The sequence below is a fragment of the Amblyomma maculatum genome, chromosome 3, assembly GCF_055883805.1.
Source record: "Amblyomma maculatum isolate TAMU_Amacu chromosome 3, ASM5588380v1, whole genome shotgun sequence".
Taxonomy (NCBI): Eukaryota; Metazoa; Arthropoda; class Arachnida; order Ixodida; family Ixodidae; genus Amblyomma; species Amblyomma maculatum.
Genome location: NC_139346.1, coordinates 168,092,691 through 168,107,850, shown reverse-complemented (window position 1 = coordinate 168,107,850; position 15,160 = coordinate 168,092,691). Strand labels below are relative to the sequence as shown.

Below are 15,160 nucleotides of genomic sequence, written 5' to 3'. Positions count from 1 at the left end.
TGACCGTATATGACGCGCACTTACACAACTGCTATATTTTTACAATATTCGCTTAAGGAGAGAGGAAAGAAAACTAGAAAAATGGAAATACATGCCTGATGACGTACAACCGCCCACAGGCGTGATGTCAGAAAGCGTTGCTTGGACTGCCGCCAGTGCTTTGAGGGGATTGTAATCTGGTGCGAGATAATGCTCTCGATCAGCTGTTAGCGATTGTTGGGGCAGTGCTTGCTTTGACTGCTTTTTCGACAGTGTCTGGTGAACCTGTAAACAGCACGCTCGTTAAGTAATCGTTTCCCCACGTTTTCCTTGCTATATGCGGCCTCGCACGCCGGGCGTTCCAGTTTTCTTACCCCTGGAACCAGAATCTGCACGCTAACCTGCCGCTAGACATAATTTCGCGCGACAGTTCTATTTGGTTTCATACCTTACCGGCTACTCTAGCTGGCTTTTGACTCGCTGGTTTTTTCCTTCAAGAATTCACTTGGGAGCGAACGGCCATATAAGATCTACATTGTTAAAAACGCACCGATAACATTATTTCAACCGCGATGAGTATTTCTGCGCGTGCTGGGGCCAGTCGAAGCCACGCTTTCCGTCATCCGTGTTAAGTCGGCAGGAGGCTTTACACTTCGGAGGCTTTACACTTTACACTTCGGAACAGCCATTCATAAAGCACAAATCACATGCACAAATATGTAGCAGCAAACAAAGCGTTTTTCTAAATAAATACATTCAGCAGGTAATAAGTATTCACTTGAATATCTGATGTAGTCGAGGGTTCGACGGCATACCGTCTGGTCAGGAATCATGGTTTGTTGATCGATTCACTGGTCACTGACCATGGTCAATTATAAAACGTATCAGGAATCAGTGAGGCACTGGCACGGATGTTCCGCAAGCATGGCGTTAATGTGGCACATGTCCCGACAAGCAAGATACGAAATGAGCTTGTAAATGTAAAAGACCAGCTCCCACGTGCGAAGTTTCCCGGCGTGGTTTACAAAATTTCCTGCGCAGACTGTTCAGCAGTTTACGTAGGCGAAACGAAAGATTTCACGAGACGCCTGAAAGATCATCAGTACGATGTACGTAAAGGAAAAGTGACAAGGAATGCAATCGCAGAGCATGCGCAAGAGACTGGCCATGAAATTAACTGGGATGAAGCAGAAATAATGACAACGGAAAAGAACGTATCAGCCCGCCGAAATCTCGAGTCACTAATCATCCAGACAACATCTAACACAATAAACAAGAATGATGGCACACTGCACCCTATCTACGCGAAATCTCTGAGAACAATACTAACTGCTACAAAAAGCCCGGGACGTCCGGCCGGTTGTTCATTGTGAACAAGGGAGCCGTAGCGCTCCCGAAACGTCATTTGTTTTAAAATTGACCATGGTCAGTGACCAGTGAATCGATCAACAAATCACTTGAATATCACGGAAATAACCTCCGTTGCTACTCAAATATGTAATGCGAGCGCCAGGGTACATTTCTGGGGCGAAATGTCATTTAGCTTCACTTTCTAAATTCAACGCCTCAATCTTTATGTCCGCCTATACGCTGCAGAAATACCTTTCTAATACTGGCTTACTTGTCATTAACCTTTCTTGAGGATAATCAAATATCTACGACAGAGCCCCTCTTTTCAAACACCCTAAGAGCCTCACTTTTAAACGCGCCTTTATGAAAAAACACGCATTGAGTGCGTGCTCCCAGTAGCTGTTCGAAGCAATCCAAGGAAGTAAAGGGAAAATGTGAGTCAAAATAATATTTGTCTTACAAAGAAAGCGCACATGACGGAATTTAAGAGAGAGAGAGAGAGAGAGAGAGAGAGAGAACTTTATTCGTCCAACAGAGTGATTATCCCACTCTTCGGGGGTTAGACCCGGAAGGTGGGACAGTCGCCATAGTTGCAGGTCGGTAGTTCTTGGACTCCGACGGCATCTTCGGCCAGTCGAACAATTTCTCTTTGGGCTCTTCGGTCTGAGCTTCGCAGAAGGGTATCCCAGGTGTCTTCAGTTATATTTTTAGCCCTGCCTGGTGACTTTGCACATTCCCATATTATGGGATCTAGAGATCCCCTTTCTTTACATAATGAACATAGGTCTGATCGTATTTCTGGCCATATATGGTTGACAAGAACTGGGTTCGGGTATGTATTTGTCTGTAGCTTTCTCCATGCTACTGCTTCCTCTTTGCCTAACGTGGGGTCTGGTGGTGGTAGGACTCTCGTGGTCAGTCTGTAGTGCATTGTTATTTCGCTATAGTTAATCAGGTCCTCTTGTTCGCCTTGCTCAGATGGCACTCCTCCAGCCCGGTGTGTGAGATCGCGGGCTAGTTTGTGTGCCGCCTCGTTTCCGGGCACGCCTGCGTGGGCTGGCGTCCAAACAAGGGTGACGTCTCTTTCTATTCGCTTTTGATCGAGGATTCTACCCGCGATTTTTGCTATTACTCCGGAATTTAACTGATGATGTAAGCGCTTCGTGCCTGCGTGTTATTTTGTGTGTCTGTGAAGATTAACCATAGCAGGATTCTCATCAATTTCGGTAAATGCTAGTAAAGAAAATTATAGTTTATTTATGAAACATTTAAGGTAAACAAGTCTCCAGACAAAGAGAGAGGTCATGAGATGAGGAGAAACTTTTACCTAGGAAGTTTCTGTCTCTGAATTGTTAAGCGTTTTGGCAAACACCGTGAAAGCAGTGCGCCTCACACGCTACAGAAAGTTAGCGTTCCTCTGGCCTTAATAAATTACGCCTGCCTAGTTGAGAAAGTCATTGCAGCGTCACAAGCCTGTTTTGCTTAATACTGACTTTTCTGGGGGCGCAGAACATCCTCCGACATGTTTGCGCTGTCGGAATTTCTGTTTTCAGTGCAATAAGTATCTATTTCCGTTTTAAACACACTGGCACTAGTGAGAAAAGCTAGAAAAAGCTCAATGGTTTCCCACTTCACAGAACATTCGCGCTTTTTAACATATCAAAATGTTTTACGCAAAGCTACAACGAAATGAAAGAATGGTACTTGAAAACCATGAACCAAGAAAAAGACAAAATTACGATTATTGCGTTTTCTAATCAAAACGGAGCCCTGAAACGTCCTAAAACAGCCGCTGGTTAATTATTAACTGTGACAGCTTTATAGATGGGGGTAAAACTTGACTGAAACGTTTCGACGCCGTAATTTGTAGGCCATGTACTCGCACAAATATATATATATATATATATATATATATATATATATATATATATATATATATATATATATATATATATATATATATATATATATATATATATATATATATTACAGGCGTATAAAATCCACAGCTGTGCAATCCAGATAAGATGAAAAAAAAAAAAAGAGAAATAAACGCTTTTCAATATCCAGTGTATATAGCGCCGGGTTGTTATAAATGTTTTTAAGGAAGGAAAAAAATGTTTGGATATGTTTTCAAGCAACTCTCGGGGCAATTAGAGTCGGTCCGCACCCTTAAACGCCGACTAGGGTGGTGCGTAAAGCTGTGCAATCCCAGTCCGTGAGGCAAAAACTCATTGCATCATCCTCCCGTAGCGACGGAAACCTAGCAGGTGTTGTTGTTTTTCTCTCAGTTCTGCGATGAAGTGCGCAAAAAGTGTTTGTGCTCCTAATAGCCTCATGTTTCCGCACATCTACTTGGCTGTCGGCACCCACATATGGTAGTGCGATGCTCTAGGACGTCCGCGAAACAAAGCAGCCATTCCGCGTTGCAACTTGTAACCGCAACTATTACGGTAACACTAACTCTCGATAGCGATATACAGGAATGAATAATTATTTTCGAAAAAGTTTTCCGCATAGTGACACTGTATATATCTCCTTGATTTGTTTTCTCACTCGCCTTGCTTTTTTTTTTCTTTCTTTTAGAGTTAGCGCACTGAATTTCTGACGTGTGGTCAGCGTGCTCTTTTTTTTTTTTTTTATATATGCATATATAGCCTGACGTAGTTTTATAAATACTACTTTGAGACAACACTTTCTTCCGTCTGAGCCGATACTGAGTACTTCTGTTCTATCTACTCTTGTTATAAAATCACATTAGTCGGAGAAAAATTAACTTTCAGACCTTATGCAAACGTGCTACAATCACCGGATGAAAACTGAAACGTTCAAGCAGCGCCACGTTGGCAGATTGCGGCACGGGATTGCCTGATGCGGAACGCGTGAGCAGCTTTCTCGGTTAGGTGACCTTTTTTATTTTAACGTTTCAAAGGGGCGTAAATAGCAATCAGTGATCCGTAGGTCTTGTTGTGAGTCCCATATTTCCGAGCAACTTTGGAGATACAAATTATGCCTTGAAAACACTGGCGGAGAGTCACCGGCAGCGAAAATATCCACAACGGTTGTCAGTCTGCCAACGTACACAAATATGTGAACTAGGCAAGATTTCTTTCATTTTGAATTCAGGCTGTTGTTAACTTGTGGGCCCTGTCTGCTTGTTTCTTTTTGTCTAGGCAATTATATCGTTAAGGTTATGGTAAGGCGTTCGCGCTAGCATTGCATTCATGACACCTTATCGCTATAGCACAATAGATTACGAGTGCACCTTGGTGATACTTGCTAATTCTAAAGTGTTTAAGGCAGCCCAAACTCATTGTCCTGCTTAGCCAAAGGACATGAGCTCAATCCTTGCCGCGAGACCGTTTTTCAGGTGCAGGTGAAAAACAAAAACGCCTGGCTGACGAGATTTCGGCGCAAGTTAAAGGTCACATGATGAAAACCGCAGCTGAATAGACAACAATGCACAGAAGAGAGACACACACACGTAGACAAGGGCGATGCTGCCTCCCACTGACAACTATAATTATTCACACCCGCCCACCTTCTTTCTTCCCTTCTTATATCGACGCCTAACTTCTTCGTTTAACATTCCATCGTATTTATTTATTTTTTGCGCCTTCGAGCAACGTACAGGCATTTCCAACAAGGCACGGCAAAAGGAGGGACTGAACCTTTTGACTGGGTCTTGACCTCCCATGGGTACAGCAGGAGCGGCATTGCACCCTGTTAGAGGACAGCGCTACCTTCACCGCAATTTTCACAACATCAACGAATGATTTAACAGCTCTTATGAACGAACATAGATATTAGTAATAGTATTCACTGGATCATGCAGAAAAATATAGAAGAATAGAATACAGAAGAGTTTTTTCTAGCCGCATAACATAACAGCATATCGAACGGATAAAAAAAATACGCCTTTTTCATGTGCGAGACAGCTATTACCGTGTGTTAAAGATTCCCAGCTGTATAAAAATAATTCGTAGCCTTCCACTACTGCACGCCTCATAGGTCCGGCGTAGCTTCGGCGCGTTAAGATCAGAAAATCTGCGTTTCTGCTCGCATTTCTTTGCCGCACGATGCCATGTGCTCAGCAGAGTGACGGCCCTATACCACGACTGTCGATGCTGCTCTGGGAATGCACGCCGTCGGTTGGAAAATTCAATCTTCGCTAAGTATATGCAAAAAAACCAAACAACTGACCAGGACCTGTGTAAATGACCAGTTTACTTGGCCTATACCACGTACGCTACTCACAGAGGGGCCACGTGAAGGTCAATTGCGGATGCATCCGCCTGTGACACTTCTCGAACGAAAAAATGTATATGACATAAAAGCAAACCCAACGTTGCGGATAAAAAAATGGGCACGTGAAACCGAGAGGCATGACGCAAAACTAAACCCGCTTGAGAAACTACAAGTTGACTAACGCAGTGTTGCCGTAGCTGCAACCAGATAGGAGTACTCCTCGAAAAATACAGGATAAGCAAATAACTCACTTTTCGGCCTTTTTCTGCGATCTGACTTCTTCTGCAATCCAATTATTACCATTCGAAAAGCACTCAACACTCGCAAGATGCTTCCTGCCCTCCGTCGCATCATGCTCGCGGCGAGAAATAAAAGGAGTGTGCGAACCTAGCACCTTCACCTTGTTTCCATTGTTACCCTCAGTTACTCTTTTTCACCAGCAAGGTGCACAGAAGTACTTGGGACCTTATTTGACTATAATTGCCAACTTTCGCGTTGCTAATCTCGTACTACCATACTACTGCGGTTTCAGGAATCACCCAACATGGCGGAAAAGCACCCCGTCAAAGCAGGGTACCAGATTTTGCATAAGGTCTATTACAAACAATATACGTCATTTAGGTAGCTAGATCCCTTTACAAAATGTATCATCGTAAAGTCTTGACTTTCTTTCATGGGTATCATTCAAGTGCGGGTGCTTGCGTCGCGCCTACTCTTTGTCGGAAATGTAGAGTGCACGCTAAGACTGACTTAGGAGTTTCTTAAGCAAGGTTCGCAACTTCTGTCTTAACTTGGCTGCTTCGGAAATGTAGCAAGGGGGCATTTTTCCGAAATGTGTAGAGTTTGAGGACTCCAGCAACTCGAGAAGTGGCTCAAATCACGCCGCAACAGCTTCCGGAGCAAATCATTAAATGAGCTACCAGAAATTGTGCATTATACCAAATATTGATAAGATCATCACGATGTGTCAGTTTACTATACATCTTTCCCTGAGTTTACACGGTATGAAGGAGCACAGAACAAGGGTAAATGGGGTACACCTCAGTTCGCAGGTCGAGCCAACGTTCCGACAAGTGGACTTGTCTTCATCTGGGCTTGTCGAAACGTTGGTTCGACCTGCGAACTGAGGTGTACCGCATGTACCCTTATTCAGTGCTCCTTCATACTGTGTAAACCGTCTTCTTCCTCTCGTTCTACATTTTCCCCTGAGCTTGTCACTCTCCGCAACTGTTGCGATTGCCATCCCGCAGCCGAATTAGCGCAGTCTCCACGGTCACTTAACGGTCACAGCTTATTTAACAAGTTGATAATGTTTATAATTTAATTAAGTCTTCAGGCCAAGTTTCTTGGCCGACACCTAGTAGTTGATAGAAAAACAGCACAACAGACGTGGGCGGAGGTGAAGAACAGCGCCCGTCCTGTCTGTTCTTCACCTCCGTCCACGTCTATTGCGCTGTTTTTCTATCATGTCACCATACCAACTCGCCCAGATGTCTCTTCTACCTAGTAGTTCTTTCGTCAAGAAGCTGCGTTCGCGATGTGCAGGACGGAGCGCTCGCGAAAGTGTGAGAGGGGACAGTGGGGATGGCCCCCAGTCACTTGAGCGGACTAAGGGGGCCCGTAAGTCAGCTGCAGCATAATGGGGTGAAGACGTTACAGCCTGTCCCGTAATATAATTGTCGTGAGCGGGCGAACTTCGCGTCAGTCCAATGGGGGAATAAGGCCATATTTCTGAGACACGTAAATGCGCTACCGGGGCTCGCCAGCTCCAATGCCTAAAGTATTGCGCGATGCAGAAGCGCGGTGTACAAGCAGCCCACGAAAGACACATCAATCAAAATTGAGATACATTCAAAAAGTTCGCGTCTTATTTTGAACGGAGCTAGCTTACCTCTGACATAAGTTTGACATAAGTCAAACATAGAGAAAATTCTGCGAGCCCATAGAAAGGACACTGTCGAATCCATGCTGTGAGTTAATTGTGCGATTGAATTTATACATTCAGCTTCGTACTTTCCCGCCATAAAAAAAAAAAAAAAATTCGGTCATGATGGTCGAAAGTGTTGTCCAAGAAAATCATGAGTTGTGAGATTAACTGGCCAGAGACAACAGCTTTCGGTGAATCCAAATGTCTATCGTTTGCTTGACACAACATACATTAAGCTTGACTTTTCGCCCACGATACATTTCTGCAAGATCGTCTTCAGCATTTTCGACTTAAAAGGGCGTTGTAGGTGTCACAGGCACGCCTCCATAAAAGCGAAGGGTATAACAGACATCCCACTTCTCAGCCATAATTATATATATATATATGTATGTATAGACATCCCACTTATATATATATATATATATATATATATATATATATATATATATATATATATATATATATAGTATATGCCTCATTCGGCCGCCTAACCTCACTAAGCCCTATGACATCCCATTTCATACCTTCTAGTTCCTCTAACAGCACTGCTAAGCTAGCTTCACTAGCTAGGGTTCTAGCGTTAAACGTTGCCAGGGTCAGTTTCCAATGGCGGCCTGTCCAGCGGAACCAGAAGTTCTTAGCACCCCCTGCTGCGTCACAGGTCTGACCGCCGCCGTGGTCAGTTGTTCCACAGCCGCTGGTGACTGAGGGCCGGGGTTTTATGGAGCCTAACATGAGAGGTTGTGGCCAATTACTGCACCAGAGTGGCCAAATCCTGTTCTGGTGAGGAAGTGCGTTGCCGGAGGTGTTCATCGGCATCAGGTCGCACCCCAAACCTGTTTATGCAATGCCATCGACACGCGGATTTTTTTTTTTTAAATCCGGTGGAGAATTGCGCAGCACCGGGATTTCCTCTTGCATGCGAGGCGGATGTTCTACCGCTACGCCACCGCTGCACGTCTCAGTCTCAGCATGCTGAAATAATTTTGTTAGTGGTAAAAGAACACGACACAAAAGGGACACCCACAAGGGACACTAGCGGGTGTCCCTTGTGCGTCGTGTTCTTTGTGTCCGTGTGTTTTTACCGCTAACAAAATGATTTCAGCATGCTACTTCAGACTGTGTGCAAATGGCACTTAAGTGTTTTCTAGCCCAGCAGCTTAGGGATCTAATGAATGAAAGAAACTAAACAGCCTGCCACAGCAAACCTCAGTGTGTTTACCTTAATCGAGGGCTCTTGTTTGCTTTATGCTTAGTTTGGTTTATGGGCCTTCAATGTCCCAAAGCAACATGGCAAAGTAGAACTCCACATCCATCGAAATTCCGCAGCCGTGGTTGAGATCAAGCAGCCAAGCAATCCAGCCACCTGAGCCTCCACGACCATAGACTAGCACAAAAGAGGAGCAGGTAAACGTGAACAACAGGGTGTTAAATAGGCGGTTGATTATTCTATAGGAGACATTCTTCAGATAAACTTTGTTACTTTCCATGACAAAACCCATTATTGCCAAGAACATAGAACAGTGCAAAACAAATGCAACAAAGGAGTGGCACTTCCAGCTGGGCAGTCTATTCTGAAGGTTGTCCAGTGTGTAGGCACAGATTAGGTGACAAAACTAGCTTATTTACATTCTTGGCGACAACTAGGAGTAGGTTTCCTTGTCAATAAGTATATAGCAGGTAATATAGATGAATTCTATAGTATTAATGAGAGGGTGGCAGTCATCGTAATTAGGCTTAATAAGCGGTATGAACTGAAGGTTGTACAGGCCTATGCACCGACAGGTAGTTATGATGACCAGGCAGCTGAAAGCTTCTACGAAGATGTAGAATCGGCAATGCGAAAAATAAAGACGCAGTATACTGTACTAATGGGCGACTTCAATGCTAAGGTATACGGAAAAAGCAGGCAGGAGACCAGGCAGTAAGTGACTATGGCATCGGTTCTAGGAATGACAGGGGGGAGTTACTAGTTGAGTTTGCAGAGCGCAATAACTTAAGAATCATGAATACCTTCTTCAGCAAACGGAAGAACCGGAAATTGACATGGAAAAGTCCTAACGGGGAGACTAAAAATGAAATTGACTTCATAATGTGTTCAACCCCCGCCATTGTGAGAGATGTAGAGGTAATCGGGAAAGTGCGATGCAGTGACCACAGGATGGTGAGGTCCCGAATTAGCCTAAATCTGAAGAAGGAACGCAACAGATTAGTAAGAAAAAAAACCATCAACGAATTAGCGGTGAGGGGGAGGGCAGAAGAATTCAGGATCTCGCTACAGAATAGATATTCAGCTCTAACCGAGGATGGCGACATTACCCTAGAAGCAATGAACAATAATTTCAGAGATATCATTACGGAGTGTGCGGTAGAAGTAGGCGGTAGGATAGTTAGAAAGGATACCGGTAAGCTGTCTAAAGAGACGAAAGATTTGATTAAGAAACGCCAGAGTATGAAAGCTTCCAATCGAACAGACTAGATCAAATTGGCCGAGATATCAAAGCTAATCAATAAGCGCAAGGTGGCTGATATAAGGAAGGATAACATGGAGAAAATTGAACATGCTGTAAAGAACGGGGGAAGCCTTAAAGCGGTAAAGAAGAAATTGAGCATAGGCAAAAACCAGATGTATGCGATAAGGGACAAGGCTGGCAACGTCATCACGAATATGGACAAGATAGTCAAAGAAGCCGAGGAGTTCTATACAGATATCTACAGCAGCCAAGTAGTCAGGATCGTAACGAGATTGGCGGCAGGGAAAAACAGTCAGACGTTCCACCAGTGACGAAGGACGAGGTCAAGAAAGCATTAGAAACTATGAAAAGGGGGAAATCAGCTGTAGAGGATCAGATAACTACAGATTTGCTAAAGGACGGGGGGGGGGGGGGGGGGGGGATATCGTGCTAGAGAAACTGGCCACCCTGTATACGCAGTGCCTGGTGTCATCGACGGTACCGGAATCATGGAAGAATGCAAACGTTATCCTCATTCATAAGAAAGGGGACTCTAAGGACCTTAAAAATTACAGACTAATCAGCTTACTGTCTGTTACGTATACGGTATTTACTAAGGTAATCGCTAATAGAATCAGGACAACCTTAGACTGCAAACAAGCAAAGGATCAAGCAGGTTTTCGGAAACGGTACTCTACTATCGATCATATCCATACCATCAATCAGGTGATAGAAAAATGCTCGGAATATAATCAGCCTTTATACATAGCATTCATTTATTACGAAAAAGCATTTGACTCAGTTGAAACATCGGCAGTGATGCAGGCATTGCGAAATCAGGGGGTAGACGAGCCATACGTGAAAGTGCTAGAAGATATATAGTGGCTGCACAGCAACCATACTTCTGGATAAAGAAAGTAACAAAATTCCCATAAAGAAAGGTGTTAGGCAAGGAGACACAATCTCCCTAGCACTATTCACAGCTTGCTGAGAGGAGGTATTCAGAGACTTGGAATGGGAGCAGTTAGGGATAAGGGTAGATGAAGAATACCTCAGTAATCTGCGATTTGCTGATGACATTGCCTTGCTAAGCAACTCGGGAGATGGACTGCAAATAATGATTTATGACCTAGACAGGAAAAGTAGAAAGGTAGGCTTGAAAATCAATATGCAGAAGACTAAGGTAATGTTCAACAGCCTCGGGAAAGAACAGCGGTTTACATTAGGTAGTGAAGTACTGGAAGTAGTAGGCGATTATGTCTACTTAGGACAGGTAGTAACCGCAGATCCGGACCATGAAAAGGAAATAACAAGAAGAATAAGATTGGGATGGAGCGCATTTGGCAAGCACTCGCAGAATATGACTAGCAGCTTACCGGTATCGCTCAAGAGAAAAGTATACAACAGTTGCATCTTACCTGTACTCACCTATGAGGGCTATGGAACGAAAAATGGTAGGGGTAACATTAAGAGATGGAAAGCGTGCAGAGTGGGCCAGAGAAATAACTCAAGTTACCGACATTCTAGTAGAAATTAAGAAGAAGAAATGGACATGGGCAGGACATGTAGTGCGAAGAGAGGATAACCGATGGTCGCTGAGGGTAACAAACTGAATTCCAAGGGAAAGAAAGCGTAGCAGGGGGCGGCAGAAAGTTAGGTGGGCGGATGAGATTAAGAAGTTCGCAGGGGTCAATTGGATGCAGCTAGCACAGAACCGGGTTAAGTGGAGAAATATGGTAGAGGCCTTCGCCCTGCAGTGGGTATAATCAGGCTGATGATGATGATGATGATGATGATGACCTATGGTGCTGAAACGTGGAGGCTAACCAAGCGAGTTCTACTTAAATTGAGGACAACCCAGAGGGCTATGGAACGAAAAATGGCAGAGGTAACATTAAGAGATATGAAGCGTGCAGAGTGGGTCATAGAAATAACTCAAGTTACCGACATTCTAGTGGAAATTAAGAAGAAGAAATGGGCATGGGCAGGACATGTAGTGCGAAGAGAGGATAACCGATGGTCACTTAGGGTAACAAACTGGATTCCAAGAGAAGGAAAGCGTAGCAGGGGGCGGCAGAAAGTTAGGTGGGTGGATGAGATTAAGAAGTTCGCGGGGGTCAAGTGGATGCAGCTAGCACAGGACCGGGTTAAGTGGAGAAATATGGGAGAGGCCTTCGCCCTGCAGTGGGAATATTCAGGCTGATGATATATATATATATATATATATATATATATATATATATATATATATATATATATATATATTCTAAGTGTGCTTTGCTTTATGACTTTCATTTATGCTGTTTGTATTTAAGGACAGGTCTTATGCTTGAAACGTATTTCCAAAAGCTGAATATAATCATGTGCACTGACAATATAGAAGCCCCGCATGATGAGCATTTACCCAAATTAAATTTGCATTACTGTACATCAGTAGTTCAGCAGACAAGAGCGGAAGTCTTTATCCTTGCCGCTGCATAATTTGCGATCGTCGGACTAAGCAAAACGACTGTGCCCGTCTGAAAAGATAAAATAGGTTAACTGTGTCGGATACTTACCAGACGGCAAACGATACCACAACCAAAATGGTGAAGATCAGCATCTTCTTTTTTACGCATAAACTCTTATTCTTATTAGCGAATCGAAACTTCTTCGGATTACTTCCCGGGCGTCTTCTCTCGTCTTCGGGGTACGACGTCAAAGGCCCACGCCGTCCGACCGAAGCCAAATCAGACAAATTATGGGAGCGAGAGATTCAGGATGCATGGCAGGCCATACAGCGGAAAATAGTGCGCAAGCGTTTGCAATATTTGCCCTAATGGGGAAATTTTGCCGGAGGCTGCGCAGGAAATGTAGCAGCTTTCAGCTACAGAAAACAAAAAAGGACCTACAAAGTTTGAAGTACAAATTTACCTTGCTGTACACGTTCGTTTGCAGAACACACTTGTGCCAATAGCTGCTTTTTCAAGGGGACCAATGCAACTGAGGATATACCAGATGTTTCAGAGATCTTTGCCATATTTAAAAAATAGGCATTTTTAGACAAAAAGATGGCCATTGCTTTATATTAGTGTTATTGTTAGCAGATATCGGGGAAAATAAATCAATCACGTAAATTATGTGACTTAAACTCAGTACTTTACAGCTTTTAACTCTTACAGATAGGCACCTATGTTGCTCTCAGAAATCTGTAGGTAGCAGTCGGTAATATAGTCACGTGATTACGACCAAATCACGGTCTTCCTGAAGAACAGGAGCCCTTGCGGCGATGCACGTTGGGAGCAAAATAAAGAAAAATACAGTGAAAATACTATAAAGATATACATATCAATAAAAATAGAGGAAAGAAGAAATTCGCACTGAAAGCTATCGATGAACGAATGATTAATCGCATGTCACTGTATGGGCCTGAAGAATTCACCAGAATCTCCTACACGCAATCTGTGAGCATAAAGACAAAGTATAGGATCGGAAAAGAAAAGGTGCAAGAGCATATACAAAGGAAAAACAAAAACCACGTCAAAGCAACCGCTAACAAAAATGCACAAACAAGGGAGCAAGGAAGGTAGGCTGCCAGAAGCAGTATCACCGAATTAGGTCAGTAGGTCGGAAGGCTCAAAGTGAGTGCAGTCAAGTCAGCAAGGTGATCAAAACTTCCGCCCGGAAAGAATATAATGAGTGCTCAAAAAGGTCGAGGCCATGTAAGTGTACGCTATATGCTTGTTTTAGTCTGAAGCATGAATAGAGTCTCCTGAATGATAATGATGTGTGCAAGATAGGAGATTTCGTGGTAGTTATTGGCGAAGGTCTAGTGCAGATTGTATCCAGAAGTTCTGAACAAAGTATACAGGCTATCCCCGGTAACATCGGCCAAGATTACAAAAAATAATAATATTAAAACAGAAGAGAACAGCTCAGCACTCTTCTAAATTGAAGAAATGTGAATGTTACGGAGTATGTAAAAGTAGCTCTCAGTATTTTTTCTTTCCACCTACTTTAATAATTAGTAGACAGCCTTAGACTGCATTTTTTAAATACGATTTTAGAAGCATTTCTGTGCAACTGAGAAAGATGTCGAACGCAACAAATATGGTCCGACGTAGGTGCTTCACACGAGGTAGCCTTCTGTAACCGCTTTTAATCGATAAAGAAGTACGCCTGCGATGATTTACGAACTAAGAACCACCTGAAACTGTAGCCTGCACGCCTGAATGGGCTACGACTAAAGCACTTTAACCTGAGACTTGGCAAAACAGTGCCACATTCACCTATTCTGCACTGCCCACGTCAAAGCTTGGCTTTGCTGTTTGTCGCGAAAAGAACTGCAGTGTATGCTGACGGCGTGATTTTGTGACACGCCGACTGCATCTGCTGGCGCTTATTGAGAACCTGTACCGACTCGTGGCGTCGTTTTGGGGAGAGCAGAAGACAGAATCTTACTCGCTATAATCTGCTGCTCTCGCTGTTACTTGCTGTTAACTAAAATCACAGACCGGCGCATTCGGGTACACGAGCGCCGGTCACGTGGTATATTTTTGTTTCTCTGCCTTAGTAAAAGGGGATAATTTAGGACTACCTTGTTGGAAACCCATAATGCGAGCCGTTTCATTGGCTCCTGACAACGTATCTACTCACACCTAAGTGCTTACTTCATATTTGAGAAGTTTAGCACATGTCGACTAATTAAAGTACGAGGAGCAGAAAGCACATCAACCTACCATTTATATATTTCCTAAATATGCTTAACCACCCTGCATGTGCTGCCTCCTTGCCTTCGTCCTGTTGCTTCCGCGGTTTTAATTTCACGACGCCTCGCCAACTGGCCTGCAGCCATGCTCTTCTAAGTTTAATCAATTACTGTCGATTCCGAAGACTAATTTGTCATTTTGAAAAAAAAAAAAAAAAAAGTCTTGGTCCATCTTAGCTGGGACACCCCGTATACCCGTACACAAGAGTAAACTAGGGATGTGCGAATATTCTAAATTTTGAATACGGATCGAACCTGTTTGTTATTCGATTTGTACTCGTGTTCGAAAAAATGATGTTCGGGATTTCCGAATATTCGAAACTTACCGAGTACACCGAAGCTTCAACGCACTTTTCACCCACTGCGCGATTCACCGCAATGGTTGACCAAGTGAGATGAGCAGTGAAGCATTTTCAAAACGCGATGGGTAGTTTTGTAAAGGGGACCTTCCCAGCA

The 15,160-nt window shown here is 43.6% G+C and overlaps 1 pseudogene; it reads right to left on the bottom strand.

Annotated features, from left to right (window-relative positions):
* The window catches only part of LOC146196815 (cytochrome P450 3A11-like), a 40,013-nt pseudogene extending 34,967 nt beyond the window's left edge, over positions 1-5,046 (bottom strand).
* Positions 5,047-15,160: the final 10,114 nt, after the last annotated feature.